This window comes from Thermobia domestica, chromosome 17 (assembly GCF_964235325.1).
Source record: "Thermobia domestica chromosome 17, izTheDome1.hap1.1, whole genome shotgun sequence".
In the NCBI taxonomy this organism is placed as follows: domain Eukaryota; kingdom Metazoa; phylum Arthropoda; class Insecta; order Zygentoma; family Lepismatidae; genus Thermobia; species Thermobia domestica.
Genome location: NC_137470.1, coordinates 58,690,129 through 58,713,506, shown reverse-complemented (window position 1 = coordinate 58,713,506; position 23,378 = coordinate 58,690,129).

Below are 23,378 nucleotides of genomic sequence, written 5' to 3'. Positions count from 1 at the left end.
GTAATCTACTCTTTCCCCAAAAATATGTAACCAGGACGCTAGGAGAAAGCAGATGCGTAGTTACTTCAAACTTTAAATATAGAAATAGTATGGTAATTTCCATATGCTGCAAAGTTGAAAGATATGCCATACTAGTCCAGAATTTGTGGAACTGGTTATGCTGACTATTTTACAAGAAGCAATTAATTGATATACAATTTTGAAAAATCAATTGCCGAATGACTCAATCGTCTTTCAATAATTAAAAAAAAAAGAAAGTGAATAAACAAATTAGATTAATTAAACGTAAAACTATCAGCTTAGGTGTCTCTCAATGTGCTGGTCATAATGAAAAAAAAGGAAAAGAAAAGAAAGAAAGAAAGAAAGAAAGAAAGAAACTGAAATTTGCAAAGCGTAGAAAGCTAAAATTACAGCAAATGACAACAGGTACACATGAATTTTGATAATAATGCTAAAATTTATTTGTAACAATTTTAAAATGAATTACCATGTCCACAAATTATTTAACAAAATAACAATTACATTCTTCTTCTAAGCCCTTTTTCCCACGGTGTCGACTTTCCGGATCGCCGTCCTCCACTTGTTTCTTCTTGTGCCATATCCGCTTTGACACCTCAATGCACCCATTTTTAACTCAATCTCCCCACTTCTTCTTTGGATGGCCTCGGGCTCATTTCTCACTCAGTGCTGTAGTATCCACTTTGTCAGCTACGTATTCCAAAGATGATCTCACATGTCCAAACCATTTGAGTATATTTTCTTGTAGTTTTTCTCCTACTGGTCTCACCTTTACTATTCTCCAGATCACTTCATTCTTAATTTTGTCCTTCCGCGTCAATCCACACAAGCACCGGAGCACCTTCATCTCTGCAAGATGCAACTTCTGTTACTCTCTCTTCTCTCAATACTGTTCCGTAAACTTTTCTTATAAGGCCTATTGGTACCCTACGGTCGCACAATACTATTACAGCTTTCTCAATTTTGTTCAACCGCTGCTAATTTGCTGTTTACATCTCCTTCTATTCCCGCATTTTCTTACAGTATTGATTCCTAGCGATTGAATTTTCTCGTCATTACCACCTTTTCTTCTTCATTCAGTCGTAAACGGTAGTGGATCTTCTTAGGAAATTAATTATAGGTAATAAAAGTACAGGTGCAGAACATAAATCACTCAGCCAAAAGCTGTCTGACTTAACACAATCCTTCATTAATTTTATTTCAGTTGCATTGGTCTTCACGTGTGCAATAAGTGTATTGACGCTGCGCAGAAACAAAAAAGAGAAATGTGTTTGTGGATACTGCCCCGCAAATCTCGCAGCATCCGGTCCTGAGCACAGACCTCTATCTAGCTCCCAGGTCCCACATGCAAGTTAATCTACTAAGGAACATGCAAGGGCTATGATACGTTAGTTCCCGGCTTCTAGTACTAGCGACAGGCTATCCACCAGCGTTCTGGAAGAAATAGATGAAGAAACGGTGACTAATAGCATTAATAAAGTTGAAAGGGTGTAGATGAACAAATCTCAACAAACTGAGAAATCCATCTCACATCTAGATTCCAGCATCTGAGAAAACTGCGATGCCCGGCTGAAGGCCTAACAACGAAGGGCAGAAACTCAGATGCCCTACTGCTGGTTGTAAGGTGGGTTGAGAAGGAACAAAAGGATATTTGGTTTGTCAATTCTATTGCGGGTTGCTCAGAATTCAATTATCATTATGTTTGGGTGAATCATGAGTGGTAAGGATAGTTGGACCTACTTTGCCATGCCTTAAACCTATACTTTAAAAAAATGAATTAAAATATAAAATAAAGTAAAGAAAATGTGATTAAGTTAATAATTGTCAGAAAAAGTAACGATTGAAAAAAAAACTTCAAAACTAATCCATTACAATTTACAATGAGAACAGTCACAATTATTCAGTGATAATTATCTTCAATTTTAAAAGTTAACCCTTTGGGGATCCCATGGTACAATCTGTACCATACGGGGTGTTTCATGGTACAGCGGGGGACACTTCTAAATGGTACACCTTAGCCGTAAATCTCCATATGGCTGTACCATTTAGAAGTGTCCCCCGCTGTACATTGCGTTATAACTCTTCTATTTGAGCTTTTTCATCCTTTTTTTTTTTTTTTTTTTTGTTTTTCAAGTCCAGAGGCATTGTAGAAGACATTACGTATGGTTTCACACCTTCCTGCGTCGAGACATAGGAGGTGATGACGTCATAATTCTAAAATATATATTTTCGTGTAATATGTTTTTGGGGGGGGTATGTAAAATATTTTTGGCGGGCTTATTTTTGCACGTAGAAGATTGAAATTTCGCACAAACATTCAGCCTACCGAGTAGTATTTTCCAGATTTTTTTTCAGATTTCTGCATTAAAACAGGGGGGAGCCAGAGGGGATAAAAGTTGAAAAAAAGGATATTTTTAACCAAAAAATCCCGTTTTTCCTCATTTTCCCACCTTAGATACATGATGGAGACACGTGAGTCATACCGTCTGAAAGGCAGTTCTATTTTGAAGAGAATGAAGTGCGACAAATGACCCTAGGGTAATTATGGAAGTGTCAGGGAATTTTTATCAAAATATGCTTCTGTATAGGGGAATTTTAAACATTTTCGGTATTATTTTTGCGGGCTTAATTTTGCACCTAGAAGATTGAAATTGTGCACAAGCATTCAGTCCACCGAGTAGTACTTACCAGATTTTCTTTTCAGATTTCTGCGTTAAAACAGTGGGGTACAGAGGGGCTAAACTTTGAAAAAGGGGAAATTTTTAACAAAAACTCCTTTCACGGGATTTTCCCGCCTTAAATATATGATGGGGACAAGTGGATAATACCGGCTGAAAGGCCGTTCTATTCTAAAGAGAACGATGGGTGAAACATGACCCTAGGGTAATTAGGGATGTCTCAGGGAATGTTTAAAAATTTCCCTCTGTATATGGGAATATGGGACATTGTCGGTATATATATATTTTTTTTGGCGGGCTTACTTTTGCACCTGGAAAATTGGAATTGTGCATAATCATTCAGTCCACCGAGTAGTATTTACCAGATTTTTTTCAGATCTTTGCGTTAAAACAGGGGGTCCATGGGGCTAAAAGTTGAAAAAAAGGATATTTAGACCCAAAAAATTTCGTTTTCCCTTATTTTCCCGCCTTAGATGCATGATAGAGACACGTGAGTCATACCGTCCGAAAGGCAGTTCTATTCTGAAGAGAATGATGGGTGAAACATGACCCTAGGGTAATTAGGGATGTCTCAGGAAATTTTTTACCTGAGATCACGGTATTTTACGGTAATTTGGGGCATGGTGGGCATTCCTGATAAAATTTCTGCCGCCCTTGATATCCAAGATAGAAACTTGAAATTTGGCACACACATTCAGTATACCAATTGCTATTTTTCAGATTTTTTTAGATGGCTACGTTCACACAGACCCGCTCCAGAGGGCCCCAAAGTACGAGAAAAAAAATCCCTCCGAAATTTTCCCTTTGACATCATTTTTCCCGCTCCTGGTATATGGTATGAGCATAGAGGTGGTACCATTTGAAATCCAGCTCCATTCTGAAGAGAATGAGTTATAAACTATGATACTAGGATAAATAGTGACGATGCAGTAGCTGGTTGACTGAAAGTCTAAAAAATAGCCCAAAAACCCCGGATCCGGAAAGTGCTAATGAACAAAATGAAACGCAAGTAAAATTAATTGATTATTATTACCAATTGACTCATTTTAAACGAAACTGATAAATTAATAAAAGTAAAATAAAAAGACATGAAATTGAGAAAAAAAATAATTAAATTGTGCATTTATAATATATATATACACATTAGTTATACGAGGACAGTTTTTATAACGTATGTAGAAAAGAGTTCTAGCAGCATATACATTTCATATTATTCTGAAGAAAAGATAACGAATAGTTCTTGAAGCTTACAATTTCTTAACGATTAGTAATTAAAAATTAAAACTTGTGAAATTTAAATGACTAACTTAAAAGTTATTATGTTTAAGTGATCACTTTAATCGTTAATTTTTAACAGATTAATTAGAAGCCTGCTTAAAGCAATGCCATGATTATACATGTTAATATGTTTTATTTATATTTTTATTATTTTTTTGTATTTTAGACATTTTTTTAACATTTTTCATTTTTTAATTTTTTTTTGTATTTTTCTTATTATTACTGCTACTATTTACATTTTATGATTATGAGTATTAATGTGAGATGACAGTTATGAGAGATGATAGTGTATTGATGATGATGACTGTTAACTGATGTACACTCCCATTGCTTGTAATTCTGCGCGTTAACTACACCCCCGGGGGCCCCTTGTTGCGCTCAGTAGGGTATACCTTAAATACATATTATCAGAAATTTGCCATTCAGTAATAACGTATTCTTCGCCAAATGCTTTTACATGGCGTTCAATCAAGATGGACAGGTAATCTTTATGCTTGCTGCAACTCAATTTTAATCTTCATCGACTCAGTTATGCATTTCTATTCGTGTACTACTTTCATTGCGTCGAGTAAAATTAATAGTGGTCAAATCACGTATATAAAAGAAATACAAATGCCGTAATGCTATTGTAGTTTTCGACACTGCCTGTATTAACGCTTCAATACTCATAGCTCAAGTATAAATTTTAATCTGTACGTAATGATAGTAGGTGCCATAACTGGGAAAATATATCTGCTCGTTCTTCTGTAATTAAACACATCACGAAATGACGAACTTAATGTGCTACATATGCATAGTCAATAGGCGGATTTAACGATGCTCGTTAGTTCTACATATTAATTTTTTCCTCAGATAGTGAGGTAAAGATAACACAATGCTAAAATTTTCCTGCACAATTACTTTGTACTTAAAAATGAATTTAATTTTACGTTTCACTATACATGTTACAAGAGACGGATATTAATGAAAATATTGCATATCATTACTAAGTAATGCGTCGAATGAGGATGTGGAAGGAGACAGAAAATCTAGAGAAAACCAACGGACATGATGTAGTCCAGCACAAAGTCCTGCGATCGAAACAGAGATCAGCGCTCTACTACTGAGCCACCGTCTCCCTCGATTTAGTAATACTTACAAAATACACTGAGGGAAATATTTTTTATGTTTATCATTGACAACGAACACTTGAAATGAACGACATCGAACTAGGGAAGAAAAAAGATTATCTCAAAAATAGTGACTCGTTAGCTGTCTTGATTTATGCAATATTTATGAAAATGGAAGTAGGAGACGGGACTGTTAACAATTTAAAAGGTATTAATCAGTGAGATTTCAACTTTTTTTTTTCGAAATTATTGCAGTACAATGAAACTTACGATTTCTTTGCGTGAGAGAAAGTGCAAACTACAGTGGCATAGCCATAAATTCATCAAGGCATTTGATGTGTGTGTGTGTGTGTGTGTGTGTGTGTGTGTGTGTTTATGGAGGGGCTTGAAAAATCATGAGTGCCAGGCCACAAGGCAAATAGAAATACAAATTTGGGGCCTTGCTAATTTAAGGCCAAATCATGTACGACCATGTATCAAATTGGTCTCCAGATCGGAATTTCAGATCGCCAATATTTTAGTTTGGCAATAGATATTCGTACAAATTAGATCTTGCAATATCTTGCAACAAAACTTTATAATGTTGCTACTGCATTGAGATTTCATTTTTCGTGTCGTGCCCGTAACATATAGCAAAACATTATATAGAAGTCATTATACCAGCATGGAAAGGTCAGAAATATGACATTTGAAGCGAACAATTGACCTCGCATAAGGTCTAATTAACACACTCTCACGCCCAAGGCTAAACTTCATCCCTCTTCCTGATATATATATATATATATATATATATATATATATATATATATATATATATATATATATATATATATATATATATATATATATATATAATTCTTGTGTTGTAAATTGCAATGATAAACTTGTCACAATAAATTCTGAATTTAGTCGCTACTACAGACAATTTCATTGTTGAAAGTACGTTTGTAGACTGGATTACTCCAAAAGATAATAGTGTATTGGGAGGAGTCCATATGAAGTCCTAGGCTCCAACCTAATAAGCTTAGGCGCTAATTCAATCGATTGATTGATATTTTAAGTTTCACGTCCCATTCAGCAGCAAGGCTATATAAGATGTGGACCTACTGATTAACGTCCGCTATGATCGGCACTTACGTGTACCACGTGGTGTACTACACTAATATCCTACGTGTACTACAGTAATATCCTTTTTTTTTGTTACACAGTATTGAGGAACCGATGAAATTTGCTAACAGATAGAGTGAAGTTGTATTAAACTTCTTTTGCTATACCCTATAAAAATCTCTGACCGGCCAGATGGCGCTCTATCTACTCAGAAATGTTTTATTTCTTAGGCAATTGGGTACTTGTCCTCCAAATTTTGTTTAGATCTGGCCAGTAGTTATCGAGAAATAAAGTATTACACACACACACACATACATCTGGAGTGAAACTACAAGCTCCCATATACTTACTCCGGGAGCAAAAGAAAAATAAGTCTCAACATAGGATCACAAAGGAAACATACTCCATATAAGCAGAATCCACTTTCAATACACTACATACTATAAGCGGAAGCCGGAACCGGGTGAGCCCCCTGGCTACAACACTGCATAGTACGAAACAGTATATGATCAGTTCGTTGCCAACTTGTAAGGGAAAAAGGCATTAAAAACCAAGCATTAGGCTACTTCCGAAAATTAATAAAAGTTATAGAAATTAGAAGTTATAAAAATAATAAAAGTCTTAGATACATAGGTAACAACCGTATTTCCATTGTACCATACGCTGCATACGTGTGTAATAATAATAATAATAATAATAATAATAATAATAATAATAATAATAATAATAATAATAATAATAATAATAATAATAATAATAATAGGAATAGTGATGATGGTAATGGAAATACTTTAATGGATTTTTCATAATTTCCGAACTACTACTGTATATCCGCCATTGACCTCATCTGCAGCCTCAATAAAGTTCTTGCGGGAGGAGCAAAATATAGCGATTCAATTTTAAAGATGTATTTTGTCTGCGAAATCTATTTTCTGTAGTCTTGACACAGAAAGCAAATAAACTCACAATTTTCAAATGATTGGCTATTTGATCCCTTTTCCACACAATCTGTGTGACACCATCTGCGGCATTGACCGTCACATTGAACCCAGTGTACCATTTCTTGATATTGGCCTCTTCTAACATTATCCCTTCCGCAATATAAGCAAATATTCTGCATATTTTCCGAGTTTTGTAGTAATAATCTAGCTACACTTCGTCTGTAACTATCAGGGGAAAAGTCACAATCAAGTTTCCGACCTTCAATTATTTGTTCCATATAAAACAATACAAACATCCCGCAATTATAACCATCGTTCTGTCTAACAGCATTTACACTCGCACTAAAAAAACCTACTCACATCAATTACGTCACTGGTGTTTCTATTGCGCTTCTTTAGAATTGCTCTTATTTTATTGAAAGCATCTTCCTCCTTCGAACGATTCCTCCCGAATGGATCGATATAAATCACCTCCCCAGTTATCATATTGATAATACATAGGCAAAAGTGATTTCTGTTTACATTCACACACATCAATATGTACTTTTTTGGTCGAAATTAGTTCATTCTCCAAGTATTTACTGCTATCTTTACCACTTTCCCACAGTGCTGTGCTTATATGTACAGGTACGTAACACACATCATTCCTACCACTAATGTGAATCATAATTGTTGTGGCTGTGAATATAACAAAACTTGATAGCCAATTGTTTCCAAACAATGCTTTGTAATCTAGAAAATCAAGGTAAGTATTTCCAAACCTTATCACAATGAAATTTCTTTGACATTGACGTCTAAGGTAATAGTCTACATTGTCTAATAGACCATTTGCTAACAAAACTACTCTCTGTTCTGACACACAAACTATGCTCGATTTCTTCTTTTCATGATTAACGTTAAAATTTGTTATAACTCTAGATTCTGTGTTATATACCTGATCTATTAATTGGTCATTCTCTATGATTACTTTTGCCTCACTGCTATCTTCCTGATTATGTGAGTATTCACTTTCACTTTTTTTTCGATAAACCTAAGCCATCTTTCTCCTCTACTACTATTTGTATGTTTTCCGTACTCTCATTAAGGTCGCTTCTTGGTGTTTTTTTTTTTTTTTTTTTTTTTTTTTTTTTTTTTTTTTTAGTAACGACCTAAGAAGACTGCCCTAGAAACAGCTACTCTCTCGTTTCTTTCGCTTGCACCAACCCTCCTCCATTATTTCCGTTTTCATGTTTTCCATACTTCCATCAAGCTCGCTTCTTGATGGCTTTGTTAGTAACGACCTAAGAAGACTGCCCTCGAAATAGCTACTTTTTCGTTTCTTTCGCTTGCACCAACCCTCCTCCACTAAACAATCAGCAATATTTTTTTTTCCTTTCCGTGTTTTACGCTTTTTGGTAAATACATCAGGAATTTCAAAATTTAGTTCCTTAACAATTGAATTCACTATTTCCCTCTCTTGCCTAACGAACCTTCCTGGTTTCAAATGCGATTCACCGGGAAAATGAATATTTTTCAGAATGTTAAACCACGCTTCGGCTTTACTATTACTTATATGCATTCGAGTGAGAAGGCAAGACCACAATGTGCTAGTGGCATGTATTTTTTTTTCACAATTGTAGTTTCCATTTTAGGACTGTAGAATATATTTATATCGTTTACAACACATCCACAAAGTTCGATGCTGCTGACAATATCATTAAATATTCAGAAAAAGGGTGACTGTTTATAATTGAAATGTATTCCATGAAAAATGTTTTCTTCATCATCAGTAACATTAACAGCAGATAAAGTCTCATCTACCTCGTATTCAACTTCTCGCACTTTTTTGACAGAATTACCTAATTTTTTAATACATGTTTCTACATGATTGCAACGACCTTTACTTTTAATAACAAATATCAAATCACGAAAAACATTTATCATATCTTCCAATACGTGGCAGTCAACCATCAACAACACACATTCTATTATAAATTGCTTACACAGTTTATTTCTGGAGATCTTCGCAACATCACGTGCGACAATGTGAACAAAATGTGACACACACATGTGTGTAAATATTAGCATTGATTTCTCATTTTCAAGTTTATTCCCTTGTAAAAGTGTAAAAACAGAGCACAGATACTGCTGTAGCGGCATGGTATTGAAACCAAACATTACTGCGGAAATCATGGCATGACTGAAATCGCATACAACACGTTTAAATAATGGCCATTTACGTAACTTTTGGTTGCAAAATTTCCGGAACGCGCTTAGCAACCATGAAATAGATGTTACATCGTGTTGGCTAGTAATCATTTCAAATATCAGAAGAAGCTTATTTCTTACAGAAATAACGCCAACATAATAAAAAAAAACACGTTTGCCCTCTTTGGGTTTCCGAACCAGTGATCCTGTGGCATCAAAATATATAATCAGATCGTCGTTTTCTTGCACGTACTTTCTAATTACTTCTAGCTGCTGTTCGCTGTACATATGTACAGCAAACGGAAGAGCAACATGTTGTATATATTTTCCACACTTGTTATCACTTTTACTTAGTACTTTCTCTTTCTCGTATTCTGCAATAATATCTGCGAAATCATCGTGCATCAAATCATTTCTAGATTTACTCTCTAATCTAATATTCTGTAAAACTCTAAGAGACTTTATTCCTTGGCAGTTACCCTTGGAAAGTGCTTCAGAGTCAGCCTTTAAAATTTGCTTTGACCGGTACATGGTAGGTTTAACATTGTGTAAAATTTCCCCTAACACAGTACGTTCCTCACCGCGTACATCCGATGTTAACATTCCCTTACGTTTCATCACGCCTACTCCCGTTACGTTAAATTTCACCGGTTGGCCACTAATGGGGTATTTGTTTACAGAGAGTTTGAATTTTCTGCACCTTTTAAATTTACATTTTCCATAAATTATCAAAAATTAACTTCTCTGGTGGTTAAAGTGATATTTCTTCATTGCTAGAAGACAAAATTTATGAACCTTCTCAAATTTTCTTCTAACAATATATGGCCAAACTGATCTCCGCAAGGTATTGCTCGATTCATCATAAATTTTCTGTCATTCTTCAAAAGATATGTCAAACATTAATTTCAAGTTGTCTTTCTTCAAATTACCCTGTAAACTAACTACATTGCTTTGATCGCGCGAAAATTTGATACCTGAAGTGAAGTTACTTGGCGTTTTTTTTTTTTTCCACTTCGAGTAGTATGGCTATCAGGATGTGATACCGACAAACCAATTTTCGATTTACATATACTTCTACTGCCATTTTCATGTTTTATTATTTTCTTCTCCTCACATATGAATTCCCTTTCAGTATTTATTTCTTCAGGCACAACACTACCATAATAAACTGTTGGTGAGCATTCACAGGCAATTTGTGTGTCAGTCTTAAATTCTGCTTCGTCTGTATCATTATTTATAAGTGACGTATTATTTCCTGAAGAACGACACTTTATTTTCTCATCTACAATAATTGTATCATCCGAATTGCATAGCGGTAAAATATTACGGACCTCACAGATATTCCCTACGTCACAATCATATCCCACTTCCCTAACTGTATTTAATTTTGTTTCCTGTAATATATTTACGTTTTCGTTTGCTGAAGATTCAATTTGTGGTTTATTTTTATATTCCATCACATCTACAATATTAATCATACCTGAAACAACATTCACTTCCGCGTTTACAATTTCATTTACTTCAGATTTATTCTCGACTTTTCTCTCGGAGCATATTTTTGACTCCAATTTAACATGTACGTCTTTATGTACAACACTATCAATTGCATGCGATAACTTAGAGGCATTCTCTAATTCCGAATCAAAGTAATTATTTCCTACCCTACTGAGCTTTGTTGTCTTTTCAGCTAATTACCGAAACAGTTGTTTTACACCGCCAGCATTTCTTTTCCAATTAACGTATAATAACTTTCGATTAAAAAAAATTGTCGTTAAATATTTGTGTCGCTGCTAAACCTAATACTGAATTATATTTATGAACATTGCAAGTAACCAATTTCGGTTCGCTTACCATAGCAGCCAAACATTCAGCAAGTTTTTTTGCTTCCCGAAACTTCTTCGTGCGGTCCATCTTATATGATCAGTGGCTTAACGCTCACTGAAGGTTGCTGTTAATATCACACTATTTTCATATTTAAGAAGCGCCAACTGAACACAGCTCTCCACCTATTGGCTATGAAGTTCTACGCAGATATCCCAGATAACAATTAACTCAGCAGTGTTGCGAACACCGTAAATTTATCTGCGAAAAAAGAATGATTTAAAAAGGTTTTCTCCGGGTGGAGAATTTCAATACATTGTGAAAAATATTATTACAAAAATTATTAAAAATATTAAAATAATATTATTACCAATTAAAAGATCTAATCTACATTGAGAACAATAGAATATATGGTTCCGGGAGAAAGTTTACCCGCCCCCACCCCTTGAAATCATCACTATCGTAAGGGTTGGAGAAACAAAACGTTCCTTGCTTTCGTGGACCTAGTTGTTAGCGCCTTCAAATTTTGTGATGTGGGCATGGTTTCGATTTCTGGTGTTCACAGAGACATTTTCGTCTTTGGCATATTGGAAGTTGTATTCACACCTTTGTCTTAATTATGTTAACTGTTAAATCTTAAAGAAACACTCAGCGTATTTCATGAGAATCATACAATTTTACGAAATTTATTGTACAGTACCTTCAAAAAGTATCTCAGAGCCAGAGTTCTGTTGAATGCTGGATAACACAGGGGTGTGTTACAATCAGGGTTCGAATTGGCGGGGGGATGCCAGGGATTTCCCCCCTGACAAAAATCTTTCCCACCCTGGAGAAGAAAAATTTTATCCCTGGCAGGGATAACTTTTCCCCCCTCTGGAGTATTTTTAAATGGACATAAAGATAAGATAGAAAAAGGGAACAATTCTTACTTTGCGTAGCTAACCTAAATATTACTTGAGTGAAAATTTATGAATTTATGAGATCTCACATCTCAACTGTTTTGTACTTGTTAGTATATATATCTATATATATAAAAGAGAACGTACAAAATCCTTTGTCCGCTCATCACGCTAATACGGCTGAACCAATTTCTTTCATTTTTGGGGGGTTATTAGGATTTGGACCCTAGATGGTTTTTATCATATCACTTTAATTTTTAATTACCAGTGTCTTGAGATAATTGACCATTCAAGTGTCCATAACGTACAAATCCTTTGTTATTAGTTCATCATAGGTAAAAATAAACGTATTTATATGCAACCCGCATGACCGTGTCACTCGGCGGGTTAACATAAATGACAGGCGATATACAGCGGAAAATAGCATGAATCTTCTGTTTAAAATTTTTAAATTGATTTGCTTATTTTTACAGACACTTTTACAATATGCCAGCACCGGGATGACCGCAGCGAAGCGGGGCGGGTTAACATAAATGACAGGCGATATAATGTTAAGATTTACTGCAATCTTCTATGGTTTTTATCATATCACTTGAAAGCGAAAAAGTAAAAATTATCTAAGTAACAAAGTTTATTGCGTTCCGGGGTGACCGCAGCGAAGCGGGGTGAACGCTGCTAGTATATATATATATATATATATATATATATATATATATATATATATATATATATATATATATATATATATATTATATATATATATATATATATATATATATATATATATATATGTGTGTGTGTGTGTGTGTGTGTGTGTGTGAAAGGACTGGGTGCGCATATGGGTGAAATTCATCCCACCCTGGGAAAATTTTTCAATTCGCACACTGGTTACAATGTTAAAAATAAAGGTTTCTTTCTTGAATATGTGTTTTGCGTGGATGACAAGTACATAGAACTAGGGCTGTGCGATATCCAGAGTTGGATATCGAAAATCGATATCGACAAAATATTGAAACAGTTGATATATTGAAAATATTGGAATATCGAAAAATAGAATACATATCCTAAAGTAGGACATGAGGGGTCAAAATTTATGCGAAAGATTCACTTTCTCACTATTCTGCCAACTTAGGAAATGGGAACCCATGTTTAAGAATTTTTGAATATTCCTATTTTAAGAGGACAAGAAGAGCATCAATCAATATAGGCCTTTCTATGAATGCATGCGTGTACAAGGGTATCGTATGTCCCAGAATATCTTTAGAACCCTGGATCAATTTCAACGAAATTTGGTACTATATGACTTATAATCTGAAAAAACAAAAAGTACTGTAAGAAGTACTGGTAAAGTACGGTGCAAAGTACAAATATGTACAAAATAATCTAAACCAACTGATATTATTTTCGATCCATAATTCTTGGGATCGTTGAGATGAATAGTGACACTTCGTGTAATTTGATTTGATTTTAGTTTAGCTTAGAGTCCATTTCATCAGCGAAGTTATATGAGACCTCAGACCTACAGCTTCATGTGGAATCCATACCACATGAGCTCCCGCCGGGAATCGAACCCAGGTCCCTCACACCAAAGACACATACGCTAATAGCTTAGCCACGAGGAAACTCTGATACCAGTTATATTGCCAACTACTTAGATCCAAAAAAAATTGAAAGAATTTGCTTTCTTATTGCGTTTTCTTTTTGTTTGTTTCTTAAAGCCCGACACGTATTACTATCAGAAGATTCCCACTTGCTAAGCGTTAAAAATTATGCTATATAACAAATAAAAAAAAAAAACATGCAGAATGTTTATATTACCATGGTAATTCTACGTTAAGTTAGTATGAAATGTTTGTAGGATTACAAATCAATTTAAAGTATTATATTACTTACATTTTAACCAATATATAACAATTTTTAACATTTTGCAAATGTGGAAAATGGGGCGTGAATGGTAGAGCACTTACTTCTCGCACTAGGGACCCCTGGTTCTATTCATTCGTCTCATTTAGCCTACAGGGCATAATCGTTGAAAGTTTAAAAAAAAAATCATTTAATTTCATTTCACAACATTAAAAAAGGCCACCAAGTAAACTTTTTCGATTAAATTTATTAAATAAAATACTGTTATGTGCCAAATGTTGGTGAAATATTTATCTGTGGGATGTGAGAAAAAACATTAGGCCTTTCCTTCTGAACTTCTGTTCACTCAGAAAGTATAGGATTTATTTGAGTGTTTGAAGTTTGTAAACACTAAAATAAAATTAGTTCAGAATATATGGAATCAAAGTCTGCAGGTGTGACACTGAAAAGAGGGGGAAAAGTAACAGGATACTCGAGTACCTCCACGAACATTTTGAAGGCCTCACATTAGATTTGGGTCGCATTGGATAATAATAATAGGGAGTCATAAAATGTTCTTGTTTCGCTTGCTCTCAGGAAGGCATTAATATAATTTATTTTTCCTTCATATTTGATCATAACTTAATTATGATCAGTTGAAAATAATAATAATTATGTATCATTTTACAAGTGACGTAGGAAGACGTTGAAACTCGGAACCTATTGAGATTGTGGGAATCTGTAAAAAAATAAAAAGAAGTTTCGTAGTAATTAACATTATAAGAAAAACCTTTGAGTTTTACGTCCCACGGTTATGCCGGTTAGGCTAAAGGAGACGGTGATGATGAGTGATGAAAGAAATGGTGGAATGAAGAAAGTGGGAGGAAACGGGAGAACCCCGAGAAAACCCACGCACGCGGTGTTTGTCCACCACAACGTTAACATTACAAGACTCTAAGGGAGAAAGATTGTGTCATATTCAATGGTATAGGTATAAAAATGTTAATCAAAATTCAATATGGCTGTTTTCAAGATGACTGCTTAGCAGTGTTGGGCAAATTTCAATTGAATTAACAATTAACAATTAATCTGTAACTTTATTTGTTAATTGCAATTAACAATTGAAGTAAGTAATGGTTCATTGTTAATTGCAGTTGGCCATTAATAATGGAGAATCAATTGCAATTAATCAATTGATTGAAAGTAATTGCAGTGGAAAGTAATTGCAATTGATTTCAGTCATTCAATTGCAATTGAAATTAATTGGCAATTAATTCAATTGCAATTGATTTCCACAGCAATTACTTTCAATTGATTGATCAATTGCAATTGATTTTCACTGATTAATTTTCAACACTGTAATTCAGAGAGGGCGTGGGGCAATAAAAACTTCAGCCACGACCAATTGACTCACCACCCATCGTGACCCACAACCCACTCTGACCCACCACCCATCATGAACCACCCTAACCTACTGTGACCCACAGACCCACCCAAACCCATTGTCATAAACTCTGAACCATGATTCACGCACTCTTCTCTACTGGCGAAAGAGTTTAAACTTGTAATAAAACAAACCTATAAAATTATCACTCATCGTAGTTTAAATTTCTACGATCAATCGCTCAAGTACCGATCCAGTACAATAAGGGCGGATCTGACCTTTCTAATATAAATAAAATAAAGAGTTTGATCGTGTCTGTCTGTCTATCTTTGTGCGGCCTGTGGACCAGACGAGTGGACCGAAACTTTTCAAATTTGTCACTGATAGCTTGGTCTAGGCCCCAGATCAAAACGAAGAGTTTTTTTTTTAAATTTCGAAATAGGGGGGTATCAGGGGACGTTTACCGGGACCGGCCTGGGGACCAGACAAGTAGAGCGAGAGTTACCAAATTTTGCTCAAAGATACCTTGGTCCAGGTCCCACACCAAGGCGAAGCGTTTTTGACAAAATTTGAACCACGGGTCTCAGGGGGGCGTTTACCGGGACATGTTAAAGGAGTAAAAATGACCGATATCAGTCTCAATTTCATAGTTTTCGCGGTCGCTGAGATCAATGGTAAAACTCCGATCGCATTAACTTCCAAATTCACCCTACTCGGCTGCGTGCCGTGTTCAACGAAGGGGGGGGGCGAAACGTAAAAGTAATCCAAAATGACTGATATTAGTGTCAAATCCATAGTTTTTGCGGTTGCTGAGATCAATGGTGACACTATCATTAGTGATGATTTTCAAATTCATCCACCGTTGTGTGCGGGCCTTGGGTCACCAGATGGGGGAGGTCCGAGACATGTAAAAGTAATCGAAAATGACCGATATTAAAGTCAAATCCATAGTTTTTGGGGTCGCTGAGCTCAATGGTGAATCTCAAGACCACGTTTACTTTCACATTTAGCCCCCATCAGCTAAGAAATGGGGCATTATAAAGGGGATCACAAGGCATGTAAAAATAATCCACAATGACCGATACTGTCATATCCGTAGTTTTCGTGGTCGCTGAGATGAAAAATGAAATTTTTGAGTTTTACGTCCCGTCGCTGAGATCAATGGTGATACTTTCATTAGCGATGATTTTCAAATTTAGCCACCATTGTATGTGGGCCGGGAGTCACAAGGGGTGGGGAATTGCGGGACATGTAAAAATAATGGAAAATGACCGATATTAGTATCAAATCCAAAGTTTTTCCTATCGCTGAGATGAATTGTGATACTCCCACAGGTGTCAACTTCCAAATACAGCCCCCATCCGCTGCGGGCCAGAGGAGTTGTTTTTTTCAAAATTGGAACCAAAGGATCATAGGGGCTTTTACAGGGATATGTAAAAGGTAGTAGAAAATGGCATATGTTAATGTCGCATTCATAGTTTACGCGGTATCGGCTGGAGGCTAGGAGATTTTTTTCACAATTCGAACCAATGTGGTCTGAGGGGGCGTTCACCGGGACATGTAAATGTAGTAGAAAACGACCAATATTTGTGTCGAATCCATATTTATCGAGGTTGCTCAGATGTATAATGACACCCCGATAGTATTTATTCAAATTCAGCCCTCATCGGCCTTCCCAATGAAAACACATGTACGTTGTTGGATATATATTCACACAAAATGTATCTAATTTTAGAAACGTTTCTTAATTGTTCTCCCGTTGTTCAGTTTGTTTACATTGAAAGGCTTATTTTATCTGACCATTTGACACACTTCCAGTGACGCACAAAACGTGGAAATAGGGGAACGAAACGGCACGAAAATTCACTAGTCGATGCGAAAGGAGGGACCTCGAAATTCGGTAGTGGCGAAGCAATGGGTCATTTTCGTCCCACTTTTGAGGCCCATTTTGACCGTCTTCCAGTGACGCACAAAACGTCGAAATAGGCACACAAAAGGATACGCAATGTGAAATTAACGACCTCAAAATTCGATAGTGGCGGAACTCTTGGTCATTTTCGTCCCATCTTGGAAGCCCATTTTGACCCATTTCTGGTGATGCACAAAACGTGAAAATACGCGTTCAAAACGGCAAGATACTGGCACTAAACGATGCGAAAGAAGGGACCTCGAAATTCGTTGGTGACGGAACAGTGATTCATTTTCGTCCGACCTTGGGGACTAGTTTTAACCCACTTCCCATGACGCACAAAACTTGGAAGTAGACACACAAAACGGCACAACACGATGTGAAGGAAACAACCTCGAAATTCGTTGGTGGCGGTACAGCAACCCTCGAAATTCATTGGTGGCGGAACAGCAATAACTTGTTCCGCAATATTTGTAGGCCTATTTTGACCCACTTCCGGGAATAGGCGCATAAAGCGACACAAAACATGCAATAAAGATGCAAAACAAAGTACCTCGAAATTCGTTGGTGGGGGAACAAGTTAATGACACCGTGAGCAACAATATAAGTATATATTGTAGTTCTTACCATCAAGGCTGAGAACTGTACGGTCCAATTTTTTAGCCAAAGTAGAAGCCCAACCGGGATAATGATGTCAACAGGCTCGGCTCGGCTCACCTGAGCCTACAGCTTGAGCTGGCTTGGTTGGGATGACCCATCGACTGGGCTCAATTGAGCCGATGGCTTGAGCGGGCTCGGTAGGGATGAGTCATCGACTCGGCTCGACTGGAGCCAATGGCTCGAACCAGCTCCGTTGAAACGAGTTCATAGACTGGGTTCGAGTCAGCTTAACTGAGCCGATGGCTCGAACCTGCTCGGTTGGGATAAGCAATCAGCTCGGTTCGGTTCGGCTCGTGTGAGCCATCGGCTCGAGCTGGCTCGGTTGGATGAGCTGTTGGCTCGGCTCACTTCTCGGTTCGGGTCGAGCGAGCCGCTTGAGTCGTTGACAACCCGAGTCGAGCAATTTTGAACATGTTTGGCTGGAGTCCTATAACTTTTAACAATTTTTGGCTCGAGCCCGAATACTTGCTCCTCATGAACTCAAACCCAGAACCTCGTGACCGATGTCCTTGCCTCCTGAAGATTTCTTGACGACCGAGATCGACAGTCAACTAATTTTTAGTACTCAGATACAAACCGCCTATATTCCATGTTTATACAGGTACACGGTGTTTTAATAATAATTAATTATAGTAATAGTAGTAGTATCATTGATAATTATATTGTCTATGTATTATACTTGAAGAGAGTAGTACTTGGAACTACACAGAGGATTTAGCTCGGATTGGCTCGTTTTGGCTCGACTCAATTAAGATGAATCTCGGAGAGATAGGAATACAAAGTAGAAACTGGATCCAGTTGGCTAAGAATAGAAGTCAGTGGAGAGCTTTTGTGAACGCGGCATTGAACCTCCGGGTTCCATAGGCTACAGAGTTAGTTAGCTTACAAAGCATGAGTAGATGCCTAGGCTGATACTACAAATAGATTAAATGCGCATTTACTGAAAAGATTGGTTCTACTGACATTGGATAGTCTATATACTCTTCGTGTGCTAGGGCCTAGGGGAGAGGAGGAGATAAGATTTCATATCAGGTTACGTCATGCACAGTTGCACGCCTTCATTTTCATTAAAAATGGAAAAGCCAAGAAAAACAAATTTCATCCCACTTTCCTTTGTGGTAGTCGGACATAACTCATCACAGTTATCTGCAAAAAGCACTTTTCAAATCGGATTATTGGGAGAGCCTCCAGTTCCAATGTTGGGGGGGACATGTCTCCCCATTTCCCCGGAATTTGTGCCCGTACCTACAGCTGAGACAACTTTCCAGCATGAGGAGAGGGGCATATCCTCCTCTGGCATTTATTGCAATTTGTGCCCAAATAGCGGAAGTGGAATTAATACATATTGATGAGACTACTAAACTCACTACAGCACAAAGTTCAGTTTGAAATACTACAGAATACGATTTAAAAAAAAATGGAAAAGCCAAGAAAAAATAAATTTCATCTTACATTCCTTTGGGGCAATCGGACACAAATCATGACACTTATCCGAAAAAGCACTTTTTAAATCAGATTATTGGGGGGACAGTCCCCTCCAGGTCCAAGATTGGGGGGACATGTCCCCCTTGTCCCCTCCGGGATTTGCGCCAGTGCTAATGGGCATGATATTACTCAAATTCACGTAACACAGCACAGTGTTACACACAAAACGTTTGGAAATGGAGCCACTTTGTTTAACAGGTAAAATAAACCCGTATTATTTGAATTTTAATATTAGAAATTGATAAGAGCTATAAACTACCGTTATAATCGTAACATTATACTAAAATATTCGTGAATTCGTATTTATAAACAAACAAAATCTAACTAGTGTGTGTTTTGCAACTATATGGTTACAAAAGGAATTCAACGTAAATAGAGAATTCATCACTTAAACTATGCATAGCATAACGAATGTGTTCTAAATATGAAATTTGAAACCACTCAAACCAGTGTGCTTCTAAATACGGAAAATTGCATCACGTGTTAGTCAAATTCCTGGTCGACACTAATCACGTAAAAACATCTCCGAATACGATTGGATATATTTAATTTTAGAGTTGTAGTACGTGGAAAATTAACATTTCGAGTTCAACATAAATCAAGTTACATAAAAAATAGATTTTGCTAGAAAACAACAGTAAAAAAACATCAGTGGAAAACATTTTACTGTTTTTTTAGATAAATTCCTCTTTCAGTCAGGATAGCAGACTGCCCAAAGTACACAATAACTGGTTAGAGCTAAAGGACACATGAATAAATGCATCGAAAAGCGACAGGTAAATTCTGATATTCAGTATTTATACAATTCTTGTATCACAGACATCCAGATAACTGTAACAATCACCACGAACCACAAACAATAAAAAACTAGCAGCAAATCGCATTTTTCCTTCTTTTTTACACACTGCAAAGAGAACTCTAGGATGATCAGAAGACACCTTTAAGATATATGATGAATACAGAAATAAAACTAAACGTTTCAATTCCTTTTATTTATGAAGCTAAATGTAAAATAAATAAATAAATAAATGCTTTTTCGACTATAGTGAATAATTATATACATTATATATATAAAGAGGCATAGAAAAATGTATTATTTCCGAAGCTAGACACGAGCATACTAATTAGGAATAAGTAAGTATATGGCCATCACCAGTGGCGTATTTAAGGGGCAGCTTCCGGGTTTAAGCCCCCCGAAATTGTATTTACTATACTAAAGTGAATGAAATATCTTGCAGAATTTTCACATTTCCAGGAATAAAGTTAGCCAAGACCCCTCGAAATAAAATCGTAAATACGCCACTGTTAATCACATTACGTAATCCCCAAATATGATTCCTAAAAATACGAAATTACAGTTAGAATTGTCTGAATATAATATGGCTAGTAAGTGAAAAAACAATAATAAAAATTAAAGTCCCAATACTACCAATATTTGAGCGACTAAAACTTTCTACTTTATTTTCAGGAGCTATCCAAATGGACACCCAGACGAAGTGCATCCAAACCGAAAAGGCCTCCAGATCCTACTGAACATTATGTAAAAAATAATAAAATAATTAAAAAATACAAAAACATAAAAAAAATAAAAATAAAAAAATAAAGGATTCTCCCAGACAGCAATTTAAACTTGCTGCAAGTTTTCCCAAACTTGCTGTTGCAGGTTAATTTAGCTTGCCGTAAGCTCTAGGATACAAGCCAATTAGCTTGCTGCAAGCTTGTGGCAAGCTTGTTAGTTACATCAGGGCAATACTTGCGGCAAGCTTGTCTTCACAAGTGGAACGCAAGTCAAATTATCTCAAACGCAAGCCAAATATAAGCGAAACTCATCAATGACAAGCCTTATTAAGCTAAATGCAAGCAAAACACACGCCAAAGAAGCCATATCGAAGCTTGTGGTAAGCGAATTGAGATAAAACAAAGCAGTAGGAAATCCGTATATATCTACCATCTGACTAAATCTATGCTTCAATATATTTTCGTCGCCTTCCAAATTATTGAAGCAAATACACAACCGTGAAGACACCCACGTCTCCCCTCTGCTTGTACAAAACATTAAAGTAAACATTCAAATGGACATAATTGTAACGGTTTTATTGTGACAAGCAACGCTTTTTTTTAGGGAGACAGGATTGATTGAAATCTTTATTGTCGCATAATATTTGGAAACATGAAAAATTGCCACTAGAGGGTTTCGCCCTCTCTCTTGGCCTGGGATGTGGAAGCATCAATTAACTTTTATTGAATTTGTTGCTGGGCAATGTGCTGTTAAGGAAAATATTGGTAAGCAACAATGACGAAAACTCTGGAAGTTGCAAACACATATATACATATTAATATATATATATATATATATATATATATATATATATATATATATATATATATATATAAACCTTGAAACAAAACAACATATAAACATTAACAATAACTAACACATAATAGAATAATAAGTGCATATAGATAAATAATAATAAAGAGGTTCAGTGAAAGCATCAAATAAATGAATATTCAAAGTATGAAAAACGTGCTAGCGAAATATAAGCATATTGTAATAGACGACATTCATGCTCATGATAATGAATGCAGTGCACATCACATCACAACACAATGAAATAAGTTAGTGAGACGAATGCTGATTAGTCTTCTGTCTTGGGTCGGCTCAAGACTGATGAAAAACGTTGAGAAGCCCTTATTAGTGTTGTGGGAGACAGTGCTATGATGGTAAAAGATGAGGAATATCATGATGAATGAGCTGTCGTCGGAAAAATCTTGCATGATGATGATCGTCTGGATGTTGTTGTCGAGCATAAATGGAAATGAGGATGCTGAGTGGTGTATAGCAGTATCGGAACTGGGAGTCTTGTTCCAAGTCTATGAATATGGTTTCGAGAAATATATTTTTATATGAATGGAGACAGTTAGCTATATATTTTTGCCGTAAGAGAGCAATATGTTGGAGAAGCGGAGGAAAATCGATCTTATTATAGAGATCATCATTGGGGTATGGTAGTCTTATGGGAAATGCGAGTCTGATAGCATGACGTTGGAGAATTTCTAATATATTGTAAAACTTCTGCGGAGCAGAGCACCAGGCTATATGACCGAAAGTGAGGACACTACGCATAAAGGCTTTATAAGTATTCAGTAATAACTTAGAGTTTAACGCTTTTTTTTTTTTAGGTGAGGGAGTAAAGGTATAAAATAGATATTTTTATTCATCATTTTTGAGCATCCATTTTGAGGAAGAGATATTTCACTCCCGGCCATTAGAGGGTTACGTCCTCTCTTTGGCACAGATGTTAAGACAAGTTAATTGAATTTAAAGGATTATTGTAGTTGGTGTAAGAGCGACTATGAGTAGATTAATATTTAACACAAAATACAAATACATTAATCTTGATGAGAAAAATACATAATAATAATAATAATAATAATAATAATAATAATAATAATAATAATAATAATAATAATAATAATAATAATAATAATAATAATAATAATAATGAGAAAACAAGTGCAGGAAATACATTCAAAGTACTAAGGTGCTGGATATGAAAAAGTATACATATTTAAAAGTGTAAATAAATATAATGTGGATATGAATAGATGAAATGAAGTGCATTCACGCCACAATCACAATGGGTAAGTCAGTTTAAACACATGAGGGTTATATCTTCTGTCTCGGGGCGACTCGAGACTGATGTAGACAGGATGGAAGCCCAATGTTAATTATGAATGAAAAACAAGTGCTGAGATGGTAGAATGTGAGGTAAATGTTCGTGAATCATGTAAATGGCAAAGGTATCTCTTTCTGCTGCGTGCAGATTTGATGTTTGAATATATATCATTGTTAGAATGTTGAGCAGCGAGTGTAGAAATCTGTATTGTGCATCAGTAAGAGCATCCACTCGTAATGTATCGGGATATAAGGGATGAGAAGTAGTGATGCGAGAGCGTATATATCGTGCCCTTAGAGTAGAGAGATGGTCAATGATGTTGGGAAAATCAATGTGTTCATACGTGAGGTCATTTGGATATGGTAATTTAATACGATATG